Consider the following 13,216-nt stretch of genomic DNA (forward strand, 5'->3'; position numbering starts at 1 on the left):
TCGATGATAATTCTATCTTCAAATTCGTTATGCCCATGATATTGAACTCTTTTTTGCTTCATATAACCGTTTTACCCACGATTATCTTGTTCAACAAAAATTATTCTTTTGCTTAATTTAGTAAAAATATTTTTACTAGTAACAACGTCATTCGACAAGGAGAAGGAAACACTAGCTGCATTATTTAAAACTGTTGAATCATGCAGAACATAAAACTTGGTAGTATTTCTCTACCATTTCATCACAACAAGAGAGCCATTGTAAATTTCCATAGCTCCACCTTCACTAGAGAATTTGTACCCTTTTGAATCTAGGGTACATAACGAAATTATATTTCTACTCAAATTTGGAACATGCCTCACTATATCAAGTGTTCGAACAATCCCATCAAATATCTTAATCTTAATTGAGTCAATACCTATGATTTTACAAGGTACATTATTTCCTAAAATGTATCACATGTGGATATAACTTTATATGCCGCAAACTAGTCACGATTGAGACTCATATGAAAACTGTTACTAGAGTCAAGTATCCACTCATTATTAGTTATAAAGTTGTCGGTAGCCGCAATTAAGAGTTCTCCATCATCGTACTCCTTCACTACACCGACCTCACCAGATTTTTTTTCAGATTTCCGCTCTTTAGCTTCTCTTTTGATTTTATTCTGTAACTTGTAACACTTTGTTTTAACATGACATTTCTTTTTACAAAAGTGACAAATTTTTCTTTAGTTGGAAGATTTTGATATGCCTTTTCCTATACTATTAGAAGAATGCTCGTATTTTCTTCCACGATCTGAGCTAGTCGATCTATACACTATGAGACCCTCTGCATAGGACTTGGAACTAAATACAAGATGTTTCAAATGAGCATAGGCCATGTACACTTCTTCGAAAAAAGTGGTGACGGTACATATATCTCTGAAAGATGAGTAGGAAGGAGAGATCGAACATAGAAGGATCAATCTTAAGTCTTCTTAGTCATACTTTACTTCTAAAATCTCTAGATCAAAGACGACGACAACAACAACAACACCCTATTCCCATATGCAATGGGGTAAGGGGAAGTAGGGTAGTAGGCTGCCCCCAACGCCAGGTTGAGAGCAACTTCCGTGGAAGACCTCCGGCAGTCAGAAAATTAAAAATAAAGATAAAATGCAATGCATGTATAAATAAATAAATAAATAAATACATAGTTGAAACAATCTTCATATGCAGACTACATATGCGCGTCTGTAATGGAAATTAATCCCTGTAAATAAATCCCTGCGTAAAAAGACTCTGCATATAGACAGAAACGTAAGACCCGACTAAAATTAAAAAGAGGAATATCAACGATAGCAAGCAACGAGAAGGAATAAAGCCAAATGGGTTAAAACCTAAACTAAGGCAACACTTCTCCGCTACCCTAGTTCTAAGCCTTCAAAAATTCCAATGACAGAAACGTATAAAAAGTAGAAGTCATGGAAATTTCTACAAAGACATTAAAAGAAGAAAGAGATGATACACCCTATGGATGTGACCTGCACTACTCGGCTACCCTGGTCTTAAGTCTCCATACTTTCCTATTAGAGGTCATGTCGTCGGTAAGGGCTAAATCCTTCAAATCAGATCTCAAGCAGTCTTCCTACTTCCTCCTTGGTCATCCTCTTCTTCTGGCACTGTCGACTGTAATCGACTCTACCCTCCTGATCGCATTTGACAGTTGTCGCCTAAGGACATGCCCAAACCACCGTAGTCTTCCCTCCCTCAATTTTTCGGATACATGCACCACCCCAAGGACATCCTAATAGCAGAGTTTGGTGTCATATCCCACAGAGTCCTACCACATGCCCATCGAAGCATTCTCATTTCTGCGACCTCCATTCTCCTTACGTGATCCTTCTTGATTGCCCAACATTCTGATCCATACAGTAGCGCTGGTCTTATTGTCATTCTATAGAATTTTCCCTTAAGTTTTAGAGGCACTTCCTTGTCACACAAAACTCCGGTAGCAACCCTCCACTTTAGCCATCCCGCCTTTATACGGTGTGTAACGTCATCATCCACACCCCCATCTTTGTGTATCATAGACCCTAGGTACTTGAAACAATCCTTTGAGGGGAGAACGTGTCATTCTATGCATACCTCTACATCTTCATCATTTTGGTTCCCACTGAAGTTTGAACATAAATACTTTGTCTTTGCAATATTGATCCTTAGACTTTTTTCTTTAAGTGTTCTTTTAAAAAACGAACTTTCCATTAATTTGACCGAATAAAGACATTGCTTTCGGATTTCATTGCGGAAAGTAATAACTTTAATTATTTAATTTTGTGATGTTACTTATCCGTTTTGGATTTGATTTTCATATATGGGTTGTGTGAGCCCAAGTCATCGGAGGCAGGTTGTGCAGATGGATATTGTATGCGCCTAAGTCTTTGGCAAGCAACTCCGTACCCCCACCAAATTTGACGGAGCATAAAACTATATTTTTTATCTGGTTTTCTTCTGCAACAATCGACTTGAACTTTTAGAAGACGAAGTCATTTGGCCATGGCCATGGCCATGTCTTGCAATGGAGGACTTGTCATCACCTTTGCATCTCCCACTTCAAAGGTAAACACAAACACCTCTATCTCCTGCACTTCTTCTTTATCAAATGAACACCCAAATGACAGTGATAACAATAACAACAAATTTAGCTATAGCAGAGCCTCCCCATCTGAGAGATGGCCTCATCTTCAACTCCAATTAGCTGAAACCTACCCTTCAAGCCGAACCCATTTTTCAGTCACTTCTGAACTTACCCCTGTAGTTAAGGAAGCTGAATTGTCTTTGAAATCCCCAAAGATTGAAACTTTGGAAGTGAACGATGAGACCCAGGAGAAGTTGGGGAGAGTAAGTAAGACTAGGGTTAAAAAAATGACTAAACTTGCATTGAAAAGGGCCAAAGATTGGAGGGAAAGAGTGAAGCTTTTGATCGACAAGATTTTGGGGTTGGAACAAGACCAGTTTGTTGCTGATGTTTTGGATGATAGGAAAGTTCAGATGACGCCGACCGATTTTTGCTTCCTGGTGAAGTATGTTGGTCAGGAGAACTGACACCGTGCCCTGGAAGTTTATGAGTGGTTAAATTTGAAGCACTGGTATTCCCCTAATGCCAGGATGCTTGCTACTATCTTGGCTGTGCTTGGGAGGGCCAATCAGGAGATTTTAGCTGTTGAAATCTTTACCAGGGTCGAGCCTGCCGTTGGGAACACAGTCCAGGTTTATAATGCCATGATGGGTGTTTATTCACGAAGTGGAAGGTTTCAGAAAGTCCAGGAACTGCTCGATTTGATGTGTGAGCGAGGGTGTGAGCCTGACCTCGTGAGCTTCAATACTTTGATAAATGCTAGGCTGAAAGCTGGAGCTATGTTGCCTGATTTAGCTATCGAGCTTTTGAATGAGGTGAGGAGGTCCGGTCTTAGGCCGAATATAATAACATATAATACTCTTATTAGTGCTTGTTCTAGGGAATCAAACTTGGAGGAGGCAATGAAGGTTTTTGATGATATGGATAGCTGTAATTGTCAACCTGATTTATGGACTTATAATGCTATGATTTCGGTGTACGGGAGATGTGGAATGGCGTATAAAGCTGAGAAGCTATTTAGGGATTTGGAGTCTAAAGGGTTTTTCCGGATGATGTGACATATAATACATTGCTATATGCTTTTGCAAGAGAAGGAAATGTGGACAAGGTAAAATAGATTTGTGATGAAATGGTTGAGATGGGGTTCGGTAGAGATGAGATGACCTATAATACAATTATTCACATGTATGGGAAGCAGGGCTATCATGAATTGGGATTGCAGCTTTACAAGGACATGAAATTGTTGGGGCGGAATCCAGATGTGGTAACATATACAATCTTGATTGATTCCCTAGGGAAAATGAATAAGATAAATGAGGCTTCTAATTTGATGTTTGAGATGTTGGATGCAGGTGTTAAACCTACTGTGCGGACTTATAGTGCTTTGATTTGTGGGTATGCCAAGGTCGGAATGGCCGTGGAGGCTGAGGAGACATTCAATTACATGCGCAAGTCGGGGATTAGACCTGATTTCCTGGCATATTCTGTCATGTTAGATATCCTCTTCAGATGTAATGAGATAACAAAGGCATGGGTGATGTACAGGGAAATGGTTCGTGATGGTTTTACGCCTGACCATATACTTTACGAGGTAATGCTTCAGGCACTAAGAAAGGAAAACAAAGTGGAAGAAATTAAAATGATGATCAGAGACATGAAAGAACTTTGTGGCATGAATCCTCAGACTATTTCTTCTTTCCTTGTCAAGGGTGAATGCTATGACCTGGCTGCATAGATGCTGATTTTAGGCATAAGTAATGGTGATGCACTAGATGAGGAGAATTTTTTTGTCTATTTTGAGTTCATACAGTTCATCTGGAAGGCACAAAGAAGCATGTGAATTACTTGAGTTCCTGAAAGAACGCTTTCAAGGGCCTAATAAACTGATAACTGAAGCTCTAGTTGTCGTACTCTGTGAGGTTTGCCAGCTAGATGATGCCTTGAAGGAGTATGACAATGCTAGGGAATCTGGTTTGTTTAGTAGGAGTTCTACCATGTACGAGTCCCTTATTAGATGTTGTGAAGAAAGTGAACTTCTAGCTGAAGCCTCTCATATTTTTACTGAAATGAGGTTCTGTGGTGTTGAACCTTCTGAATGTGTTCTGAAATGTATGATTAGTGTATACTGTAAAATGGGCTTCCCTGAGACAGCACATTGTTTGATTAATCAAGCTGAATCGAAAGGTTTTCTGCTCAACAATCATGTTGTTTATGTGGACGTTATCGCAGCGTATGGAAAAGTGAAGCTGTGGCAAAAAGCCGAAAGTGTGGTGAGGAATGTTAGACAGAGATCTAATGTGGATCGTAAGATCTGGAATGCCTTAATACAAGCTTATGCTGCAAGTGGTTGCTATGAATGAGCTAGAGCTGTTTTTAATACAATGACGAGAGATGGTCCTTCGCCAACAGTAGAATTCATTAATGGTCTTTTGGAAGCATTAGTTGTCGATGGAAGATTGACTGAGATTTATGTGGTAATCCAGGAATTGCAAGATATGGGCTTTAAAATAAGCAAGAGTTCTATTCTTCTGATGCTTGATGCATTTGCACAAGTTGGAAACCTCTTTGAGGTGAAGAAGATATACAATGGAATGAAAGCTGCAGGTTATTTCCCCACAATGCATCTGTACATGATTATGATTCGACTGTTCTGCAAGGGGAAACGAGTGAGGGATGTTGAAGCCATGGTCTCTAAAATGGAAGAAGTAGGATTTAAGCCTGATCTTTCAATTTGGAATGCTATGCTAAAGTGGTACTCGGGAATTGAGGATTACAAAATGACAGCTCAAATTTATCAGAAGATTATAGAAGCTGGACTCAAACCAGATGAAGAAACTTACAACACTTTGATTATAATGTACTGTAGAGATCGTAGAACTGAAGAGGGATTGTCTCTGATGTATGAAATGAGGAAAGTAGGATTAGAACCGAAATTAGACACCTTTAAAAGTCTGATTTCCTCATTTGGCAGGCAGCAACAGCCGGAACAAGCTGAGGGATTATTCAAAGAGTTGCTTTCAAAAGGCTATAAATTGGACCGCTCTTTCTATCATACTATGATGAAAATATATAGAAATTCCAGAAACCATTCCAAAGCTGAAAGCCTGTTAAGTATGATGAAAGAAGCAGGAGTGGAACCCACAATTGCTACAATGCACTTGCTTATGGTTTCTTATGGAAGCTCTGGACAGCCAGAGCAAGCAGAAAAAGTTCTTACTAATTTGAAAGAAATGGGATTGAATATGACTACGCTACCATACAGTTTAGTCATTAATGCTTATCTTAAGAACGGGGATTATAATGCTGGAATCAAAAGCTTATGGAGATGAAGACGGAGGGATTGGAAATAGACCATAGAATATGGACGTGCTTTATCAGGGCTGCAAGTTTGTCCCAGCACACAAGTGAAGCAATTATCCTCTTAAATGCAATTAAAGATGTCGGATTTGATCTTCCTATCAGGTATATGTTTTTCATTTTACGAACAAGACAATGGTATTCAAAACATATTATCTTCCCCTTAGTTTCATTGCTTACAATTATTGATTATAATTGTTGTAATCTAGGCTTCTGAAAGAAAACTCCAAGTTGTTATTTTCAGAGTTTTAGGCGTTAGTGAGAGAAGCTCCTCATTCTCTCTAAAAATCAGGTGTTTTCAAATATTTTCTTTCTTTTTCCCTTTTTTATATCTCTTCGATGTCGAGTAAGGTGAGAAGATCTGTTGGGAAAAATTGCTTTACAATGATCATTTTCAATAACCCAGAGTATCTTCATCATCATGGTCTTAGGTTATTTTTTGATAAATATGACGATGTGGTTGATTCTTTCATCCCTATTAAAAGAAGCATGGGAGGAAGTAGGTTTGGCTTTGTTCACTTCACTAGAGTGGAGGACGCGAGGAAGGCTATTAACTGGGCTGATAGATCTTGGTTTCAAGGTTTTAAAATTAGAGTTTTCATGGCGAGATTTCAACCTCGTGAAGAATTCTGGAGAAATAAGTTTTCTGGTCCAAAACTAGTCGAGGTCAAGAGCAAAGTGGAGGTTGATACTCATTCAGAGGCTCCCATAGTCGGTGTTGTTGACGAGGATAAGCCCTTAGCTCTCAAAAATAGCTTGGTAGGTTGGTGCAGAAAATTTTTAAAAATGAAAGAGTTGGCTACTCTTTTGCATAAGGAAGGCATGTTTGGTCCCAAAATTATGAGGCTAAGTGGTTTAGCAATTTTAATCATTTTTGAAGATGAAGAGAGTAGGGATTTTGCTCTTAATAATCAGATTGGGGCATTGAGAAACTGCTTCGACAAAGTGGATGTGTGGTCGGAAAAGTTTCAGTGCAGCAGCCGTCAGGCATGGCTTTCGTGCAAAGGAATTCCTTCATTTGTATGGAGCTATTCCACCTTCAGAAACATTGCTGGCAAATGGGGAGAACTTATCTCCATTGAGGAAGGGACCTTCAACCCCGACTCGTTTGATAGAGCATTATTGCAAATAACCACGAACTACCAAGCTCGAGTGGAAGATTTCTTAGATTTGAAAGTCGGAGATCAGATCTATACAGTTTATGTTTCTGAGTTTGGACCTTGTTTTAAACCAGAATCTGTCTGGGTAGATTCATCCATGATGAAAAAGGTAGTTGCCTACCCGTTATCCACGGTGAGGGAACTCGATGGTGATTCGCCAGTGAAGATTTCTGAGGTGAAGGAATGCGCTGAGGAAGCAGGTAGAAGCATGGACTCTTCGGAGGTCAATAATTCCAAGCGGTGTTCTGAGGAAGAAGATATTCTTTTATGTTGTTTGGGGAATAGAACTAGAGGCAACACCGTGTCGGGTGAGGTTGAGGAGGAAAGAAATATATGAGAGAAATTATTCTCGGGACTGTCGATTATTGTTGCTGGTCAGGGGATGGTTCAATCGAAAATTGAGGGAGTAGTGGAACACGAGAATATGCTGGTTCACGTGGAGAAAGAGGCAGAAAACGACAAGAGGAAAAGTAGTGTCACTGCACGTGGTTTTGAGGGTATGAAGGATTATTTTATTGAATTCCCCATGTTGAATGGTAGGGTAGAGACAAAGGTAGTGGAGGGTGAGAATATTGTGGGCCTGACAAATAATTCTGCATTCATTAATTCCAAAGGAGTGGACAGGGAGAACTGGACAACAAAGGATGAGAATAATAATAATTTAAGCTCTCTCCATTCAGCTCTTGGAAAACATTCGACTCAACACTGGAAGTCTAGAGAATGCCTTAGGAAGTTTAATCATAGTAAGGTGCAGCGTGTGGAAGGATTGCCTGAACTTGAAGGTACGACTCAACACTGGAAGTCTAGAGAATGCCGTAGGAAGTTTAATCACAATAAGGTGCAACGTGTGGAAGGATTACCTGAACTTAAAGGTAGAATACTTTATGATTCTGATTTTCATGCAAGGCGGCAGAGACATAACAAGGATGCGAAAGAATCCCTTCAGATCGGGGAAGATTCGGATTTTGAATCTAAAAGCTCACGAGTGTTCTTGATTTCAGAACATTTTAGCGATGAACGTATTGAAAGATACAATATGTGGTGTGTAGATGCTCGTTTTGTCCGGGCTTATAGCAGATTAAACAATTCGAATCGAGCCCAACATGATATTTAACCCAACCCGTGCTCAGTTGGATTAGGCCACTAAGACAGGCAGTTTTGAGCAGGAAAAGAGAGGGAACGGTTTGTAGAGAGTGGGGGGTATTTTGAGTGATCAAAAAATGTAAATGAAAAGAAGAGAGGGGGAGGAAAAAATCACAGACAAAAAACGAAAAAAGGAGAGAACACGAAAGGAAGGAAAGCATTTCGAAAGGAAAGTATACTAGCTATCAGTAATTTTACAAGTGCAAAAAGAGTGCCAAAGGAAATACTATTGTAATCTTACAATTGAAAAACAAATAACGCAATAAAGGTATGTTTCTCGAGAAATCATTCTTCAATTTCTTTATTTTCCAGTTCATTTTTTTTGTGTTTTTTAAATGTATGTGTGATTGTGGTTTAAAACTAAAATTTGAGAGAGATTAGGACTTACCTGGATTGCCCGAACACCAATGATGTCTTATTGATCCCATTTATTCTATGTGTTGGTTCCATTGTCAAGGAAAAGGTGAGATTTAATTTAGCAAAACCAGAATAATATAAAAAGAAGAGCGAAAGTGAGGATTTACCTTGGCCGAGCGTCGGGGCTGCTGTCGGGGTTGAAGAGGGAAGCGTGAAGAGACTGTGTATGTTCTGTGTAAATTCATATTAGTCTTGGAGGTTTTACATGTAGATAGAGGTCTTATTTTGAATTTGGAGGCTCGGTTTTGGGTGTGGTCGAAGGAAGGAGCAGGTTCGGGAGAGTAAACAGTGGAGTTGGGGTCACCGACCTCTCATTGGAGTTTAGTTATAAGGCCGATTCAAGGCATTTCGAGCGGTGGAGGGAGTGTTGTGTTTGGGTTTTGGTTGAATTTTTGTTAGAAGCGTGAAAAAGCTGAAGTTTTGGTCCGGTGGTGGTTTGGTTCTGTGCGTTTTCGGTGAGGATTTGTGGTGGTTCGGGTAAGAATGGTAGCCGGTCTCCTTTGCTGGTAAGCCGCGTGAGTGGAGAGACTAGAAAGGTGAGCTGGGGAGTGTGGCGTGAGGTTGGGTATGTTCTGTGTGTAATTAGGTTAGTTTTTTTACTTAGTTTAGGTTTTATTTATTAATAGTTTTGGGTTAATTAATTTCCAGCCACCTAAATTTTAGGATAATTTGCTCTCCTTGTACTTTAGCCTCATATTTACACTGTAGTCACTTTTAGGATTGCTTTCAAATTTAACCTTTTGTGTTTGTTCTGATTTCGCTATTTTTCCAGTTTTAATTTTAGTTGTAATTTCGTTAGATTATTTATGTTAAAATCCCTTATATTTATGTGTGTTTTTATTTATGTCCCTTGTTTAATTTTCAATTTGTATGTTTAATTTTATATATATTTAAATTTAGTCATTTTTTTAACATGTATATATATACGCTTTTTAAATTTATAGTTTAGTTTGTTATGTTTTTTTCTTTTTTATATTTAAGTCACATTTGTACATTATATATTAATATGCATAATTTATAATTTTTAATTAAAATATACGTATATAATTTTTTGTATGTCACGTTGTATGATATTTTTAATTTTGATTAATTAATTTTGGCATGGCATCCTTTTTTGCACGATTCGCATGGTAACCTCATTTGCATAACTCGACATATTACATAATTGGATTAAGGGTAATGCACTTTTAATTTAAAATTATTTTAAGAGGGTTGTCATAACGTATTTGAGATCCGCTTTTAATGATTTTAAAATAAAAGTGTATCCCGAAAGTGAAACCTAAAAAAATCGATTATTCACCTAAAATTTGGGAATGGAAGAAAAAGAAATGTTCGGCTATTTAAATTTATCGAGAAAAGGTTGTTATAGCTTTTAAGATCTGATATCGATATTTGTAAATAATCGAACATTCTTTATCTTTCTAAAATGACTTGGTAATTTTAATTTAATTCATTTAAGTGCTTTTGAATGTTTTTGAATTTACATCTTTGTTTTATGGGATCAAAAATCAAATTAAATTAGAATTTGTAAAGTTCATTGCAAAGACATTAATTAATCGACTAGGTACCATTTTAGGGCGTTGTGGGGGTGCTAATCCTTCCCTGCACGTAACCGACTCCTGAACTCGGATTTTGGTAACGCATACCTTAATTTGTTGTTTTAATTAAAATTAATTTTTATTTAAAATAACAAACATTTTTGGGTGCCCAATCACACCCTAATCAAAGATTGGTGGCGACTCTTTGAACCGTATTTTTTCGATCGTAAAGGAAATTCAAATTTTTTTCGAAACGAAAGGTTTTTAAATCGCATTTGTTTTTAAATTAAATCAATTGAAAGATGTAAATTAAAAATTAATGTGGTTTTCAAAATCTCACCTTTAAGGAAAAATCGTTTCGACATGGTGATTTTTTTTCCAGGGAATCGATGTTGATTTTGGATTTTGGAGCTGGAGTTTCGGTTGGTCACCGATGTCATGTCCATTATTAGGTGCAGAATGGCGGACAGAGTTTTTTCGAAGTTTCAGGTTTCTTCACTTATCGTGTGGAAGCTCATGGCTTTAATGTCCGAATTTGGTTTTTATGGTTTGTGTCAGCTGTTATGTGGCTTTTCTATAGTTGTTCTGTGTTGTGCTGTGTTTCGGGCCAAGTTCTGGTTATCCTCTTGGAGTTGTTGTAGCTGAGGTGATTAGGCAGTTAGTGTTGTTGTGAAGGGTTGTTTTTGGTTGTTTTCTGGTTCTTTATTTTTGGTGGGAGTACTATAAGTTTGTATCTTATGTAATTTCTTTTATTTAATAAAATCTTAAGGCACTCTTTTCCTCCTTCCTCTGATTAAGGAGCTCGTTTACAAGCTTCTTTAATCAAGAAAGGATTTTTTAATGAGGTCTTCAAATCCTATAAAAAAAAAAGCTAGAAAGTTGTCTTGAGAAGCTAGAACCTGTAAAGGACAACGCAGCCTTTAACTTTATCAATGCCTTGGAGGATCTACTATGGGCATTTGAGCAGCGGGCCACTGCCTCATGGCTTTTCCAATTGGCAGTCAAGAAGAACATTTTTCGACATGATGTTTTCAGGTATATTCTTGCAGCGATAGGTTCAGTTGTTGTCGCCTTTATTCGTAACTTTTTTGAATTATATTCTGACATCAATAAAGTTGTTAAAGCTAGTCCAAGAAAAGAGGGTTTTCAGAATGATTATTGTATTTATAATTTTTTGCTATATTTTTAATGTTATCAACTTATTGCATTCACATTAAGTTACTCGATTTCAGTGTAGCTTGATAATTTCTGATTATGCTAGAAATTTGATGGAATATCAAAATTTTATTAGATCTTCAAAAGTAGCTTTAGTTAGTTTCCAAGGACTGAAACTTCAAAGGAACTTTGCTGCAAATGTGGATTGGACTATTTTAAAGAGGACTATTCTAAGCGTATGTATAATCATAGATAGAAACTAAATGCAAGATCAGACTATGATTATTATGATATTTGTATTTATTTCCCTTATCATTATAGCATCTCTGATTCAGGGTAGCTAATAAAGATTGGGGTGCTGATTTTCGAAAGTTATCAGCTGGTTCTGCTCTTTTTGCTCTCACTCTGTGGCTTGATCATATGCAGGTGAGTTCTCTGAACCTTTATCTTAGTTTCCTTTTGAAATTTTGAAAACGGCCAGGTGTAGTGTAGTTCCATCAAGCTAGACCCATTTATAATAAGGTGCGTATGTGTACAATGTCATATTTAGTCCTTCGAAAAAATGAAATGAAAATTCATGTAAAATAGGTTGCAATATGATACCTGGTTTGTGAAGTTTCTAATGTGCCTGTCACCAAAAATGCCTTGTAACAAGATGAAAACTTTTGAACGTGTACAATAGCTGCTACACAGTGCGGATCCCCGTTTTCCATGGGTGAATTTATATGCAAAATCAAAGTCGAAGCACTACATTGTATATTTTTATCTTCTTCAGTTAACTATTATATTGGATGCTTTCTTTGAGTTTTTTAACTGTTGAGTGCGACATAACTTAAAAATGTAGGGTTTATTGATTATCAGCCTGTTAATGATTCTAAATTGTACCATGAACAGAAAACTAGTGCTAGGGTTGAAACGTGAGGGTCACCTTCATTTGAGTTTATTGCAGAAAGATCAAGGACATTAAGGAGATTGATTTAGTTTAATGCTTTTTGTTCTGTTTCTCGTGATTTAGTTTAATGCTTTTTGTTCTGTTTCTCGATCCCTGCTTATATGCATGTCCTGTTCTCCGCTCGGGTTTTTCTTTTATCACTATCGTATTTTGAACTTAGCATTTTTTTTTGTCATATGGAAGGATGCTTCACTACAAGGGTATCCAGAGTCTCCGAAATCGGTTGTTCTAATAACCGGGACAGCAGAGTACAACATGGTTTCCCTTAACAACACATTGAAGGCATGCCTTTGGGAGATGGGTTCCCCGTTTCTTTCTTGCAAAACACGCAGTGGCCTCCTCGTAGCCAAGGCTCACTCCCTTAGGATGTGGTTGAAGGACTCACCGTTCTGTTTGGACCTCGAATTGAAGGATGCCCCATCTCTTCCGGTGCTCAACTCGATGCAACTGATGGAAGGATGTTTCATTAGACGCGGTCTCTTACCGGCATTCAAGGATATAACCGAGAGGCTTGGATTGGTGAGGCCAAAGAAATTTGCAAGACTGGCTTTGCTATCCGATGAGAAAAGAGAGAGCTATTGAAGCAGATATAGAGGGAGCTAAAGAAAAGTTAGAGAAGGTGAAGTCAAAAGTTGGGTACAAAAGAGCTAGGGTGATGAGAATGAGAAAATTTATAAGGAGACCTCTGTCCAATCATAATTAAAAAAATGGAGATTAGAGAAGAAAACATTGTGTAAATTCTGTATGAGAAAAAAAGAAGAAGACTTTACTAAATTATTTTTGGAATTTTTCTTTATTTATTATCTTGAGTTTTGAAGTGAGCATTGTAAATACATATTCTTCTGTAATAAGAATTAATCTTGGAGAAATCATAG

General features: G+C 37.7%; 1 pseudogene; it reads left to right on the forward strand.

Annotated features, from left to right (window-relative positions):
* Positions 1-2,404: 2,404 nt before the first annotated feature.
* On the forward strand, positions 2,405-13,075 carry LOC120143007 (annotated as a pseudogene).
* Positions 13,076-13,216: the final 141 nt, after the last annotated feature.

Source organism: Hibiscus syriacus, unplaced genomic scaffold (genome assembly GCF_006381635.1).
Source record: "Hibiscus syriacus cultivar Baekdansim isolate YM2019G1 unplaced genomic scaffold, ASM638163v2 tig00110833_pilon, whole genome shotgun sequence".
NCBI lineage: Eukaryota > Viridiplantae > Streptophyta > Magnoliopsida > Malvales > Malvaceae > Hibiscus > Hibiscus syriacus.